This window comes from Liolophura sinensis, chromosome 7, assembly GCF_032854445.1.
Source record: "Liolophura sinensis isolate JHLJ2023 chromosome 7, CUHK_Ljap_v2, whole genome shotgun sequence".
In the NCBI taxonomy this organism is placed as follows: Eukaryota; Metazoa; Mollusca; class Polyplacophora; order Chitonida; family Chitonidae; genus Liolophura; species Liolophura sinensis.
The window spans coordinates 30,944,060-30,947,911 of NC_088301.1; positions in this window are offsets into that span (position 1 = coordinate 30,944,060).

Here is a 3,852-nt window from a genome sequence, read left to right on the forward strand (position 1 = left end):
AGAACGGTTGACGTTTCCACTAAGTGAAGATCTCTAATCCAACAGTTACCTTCTCATGATGACTGATTTACGACACAGCATGGTGTGGAATTCCACGCAGCCTTGATAAAGAGTGAAGCCTCCCATCATTAGGTTATCTGTCGGCTGCTAGCAGATGGCTACCAAGAAATCTTACCTTCATCTACACTGAAAAAATCCTGACAAACATGAACAGTTCTCAGACATCAGTATGAATAAGACCTTACTAATGCTTGCTTGCTGTTACACGTACAAGATCCTGAGGCAGTATGAATAACATTGGGTCGTGCACAGTTAGATAATGCTTGCTTGCTGTTACACATACCAGACCCTGAGACAGTAAAAATAACTTTAGGTCGTGCACTGTTAGCTAAGGCTTGCTTGCAGCTATACAGAAACAACACTGAGGCAGTATGAAAAACATTTGGTCGTGCACAGTTAGCTATGCTTGCTTGCTGCTACACATAAATTACACTGAGGACCTATGAATGACTTTAAAGGCCTTGCGCTAAACCCAGACGACTGTAAGGCAGTGCGCATAACGCAAAGTGTGCAATTTTGTTTACTGCTACCAATAAACGACTCGTTTTGTACATGTAGCAAACATTCTGAAATGCTACCCCTTGTAAACGTAGATAATGGTGCTTGCCTATATGTCATTAATCCAGTAGCATGCCATTAATGTCATTAATTTAAAATGCCATAAATATGCCACGCGTAAGCAAGCTACTGTACACACTCAATATTAAGGTAAACTGTTGGAAACGCCCCAATCACAACCCGTCCCCACTCTGACTGCAAAAAAATACTAACCGGTGTTTTAAACATATACCTGCGGAAGGTCGTGGGTTTTCCGTGGTACAAGTGAAATATTCTGGGGTACAACGTAAAACTCAAGTCAAATGAATAGACAAATAAATTAAAGATATAGGCTTGCTGAATCGCTGCATCACATCGTATCCCCATTCTAGAATTCGTCATTTGCTAGGCAGTTCTCTTGGTCTTTATTCTGAAGCAGCGAAATTGAATAACGCAAAGCTCTCTGTTGCAGACCGGGCCCCTTAAAACAATGCTCATACACCATCCGTTAAATTACCCTCAATTCACATGTGTATTGAGTGTAAGATAACATAGCTTAAGATGATATGTAAGATTGATAATCAGTCTGAAGGGAGGATAATGTAAGATTGATCCGCGGCAAAACAGCACTACTGAATGAAAAAAACAACGGTTTTTATGTCATAGGGGAGCTGCCGCAAAGCCTAATGTCTGTTAGGTCTTGATGTAAATTCCTCTGTGACGTATAGCAAAGATGAATTGCTGTTGACTTCATTCAAAGCAGGGAGGACTAACCTCATAAAGAAGCACCATTACTGGCCATTACCATTACCATTACTTGACAACATCTCAAAGCCTCAGATGTAGCATGTGGATGCATTTTCCTCTAAGCATGAAGCATGTCTGAGTAAATTCTGCGATCGCTGTTCACTCTAATTTTCCCCCTAAATATTGTTATGGCATTTTTCTGCTCATAATCTCAAAGACAATACTGTATCTAACCATCAATTCATCATTATTTAGTCTGAACATCAAAACATCTTTCGGTCCAAACAACGTCATGCCGCTATTCTGTGCGAATAGTGTGAACTCATTATTCTGTCCAGTAATTGTGTCGATATTAAAGACTGCGAATATAGATGTATTATTTAGTGTTTTGTTAACCAATTCACCTGTTTTACACGGAATATTAACCGGTACATATTTTACATTTAATATAACCTTTTTATTTGCTGGAACTTTGAAGAAATAGTATTAAAAACTGTTGAGTGAGAACAGACGAATTCATAGGTGACCCCTTCCTTCTCTACCGCACTGCAATCATGGCGCGTGTATTGTTAAGGTTACGTTTAATCCGTAGACAAATCACTCACAATCAGTTCGTGCACAGGTGTTTTGAAGTACGACCTAACAATAACCGCCAGATACAAGAAATCAATATTACCTGCTTAATGTAGTCTTATGAGTGACAAAAATTCAAGTCGATTAAACGAGTTGACAGGTGCAGCCTGTGAAATCACAAGTGTATCAGTCAGGCATCAGTTCTCATATCTGAAACATACTCAGTAGGATTAGAGAATGTGGCACGGTAAGGCTTTTTTGATTTACTGAACATTTTCACCCATACATGTAGACCAAAGACGATTATCATATAGTAATGGACTGCTTTCCTCCAAGTACTGTAAGAATTTAAATTACTGGTATGTGTTTATTTAGTAGTTAACGGTTTCACCAGTCTCATAGCCAAAAAGAGGGTAAAGATTGGCTTCGGTGATGCCTTGCGATGGTGAAATTCGTGTTAAGCCCCAGAGAAACAAAGGACCCTGCAAATGGTGAATGGTATACCTGTGACACTGCGTTCAAATCCATCTTTCTGCATACCACCTACAACATAGTGTGTACCAGCTGAACGACCAGTCATGTTTGCGTACATTACGTAAAAAGCACATCGCACCATGGCAATGCTAAAGAGCTGACTTCCTCTCAGATCGTATGTGGGAAGGCCTGGTAGGAACCTGCGGATGGTTATTGGTTTCGCCCGTGCTCTACCAGGTTTCTTCTCATCACAATGTTGGCGACAGTCTTGTAAGTGAAATATTCTTTAGTACGGCGTAAAACTCCAACTAAATCAAACAAACATTTCTCAAAATCATGAAGCATTTTGTGACGACCTGTTGAATGGTGTAACCGCATTGCAGACCGAAAAATCGACAAATATATAGATTTAACTGTAGCGAAATTTAAAACATCGAAGACGTCATAATATGTTGATCTGAAGCTGGCTTGTTAGAAACCAGGAGAATACTTTATTTTTTTCTCAGCATATGTCGATTGCTTGCGTTATTTCAGTGATTTTACTTTGATTCTACTAGACAAAAGGGTCCCGTCTCACTTTGAACACATAACAACACAATTTTAACAAACACATGTTGCTATTCCTCTAAAATCGAAAGTTTTTGGACCGTCTGGTGAACACTCTTTGTCTAATACAATTCAATGAATATTCGGTTGCCCGTTAAGGAATAGATTGTTACCTAGACAACAGCGGGAAAGAATTTCTTTTGCATTCTTAAAAAATTTTAAAGTGCAATTATGATACAAACATGCCTCTCTAAGTTCTGAACAAATAACTGCAGTATTGGACATTCCCTGTCATCTCCTGCATGTACACCCCTGTTTTTTCGGAGCCTAACATGATGAAAAATAATAGACAAGCACAATTTTAAAAAACTGCGATGACATCATAATGGCGTAAGCGACAACAGCACGAGCATGGAAAATTATTAATTTTTCACATGCGCCGATTGGTATATTTTCCCACTGGTTCAGTGTTAAATTATCCACTTTAAATTTAGAAAAGATGGAAATTTTATGACTACGTTACCCATGTACAAATGCTTAAGCTGTGGAATATACTCACGTTTGGTAACCACAGTTGTTAACTTGAGTTACTTCCCTTATCATCTGGTGCGAATCTGATAGACGTGGTTATGTTATGGTAGCTATGTGCCCATGGAGAAGGCCAACGGTGGTTTATACTCAATGCCACCCTTACGTTTGTGGTGGCCTGTTCACCTGTAATATAAACAGCAAGACTTCTGACAGTGGGCGTGTGTAAAATTAATTTTATGTTCTTTTTCAGATCACGCCAAACTAATCAGTCAAGACAGTGAGGCGGACAGTACTGATGCCTTAGCTCTTGATGTTGGTCGTTCGGCCACTACCTTGGACACGTACTGTTGGAGAGATGATTACGGGACGGACGATGCCTCCACC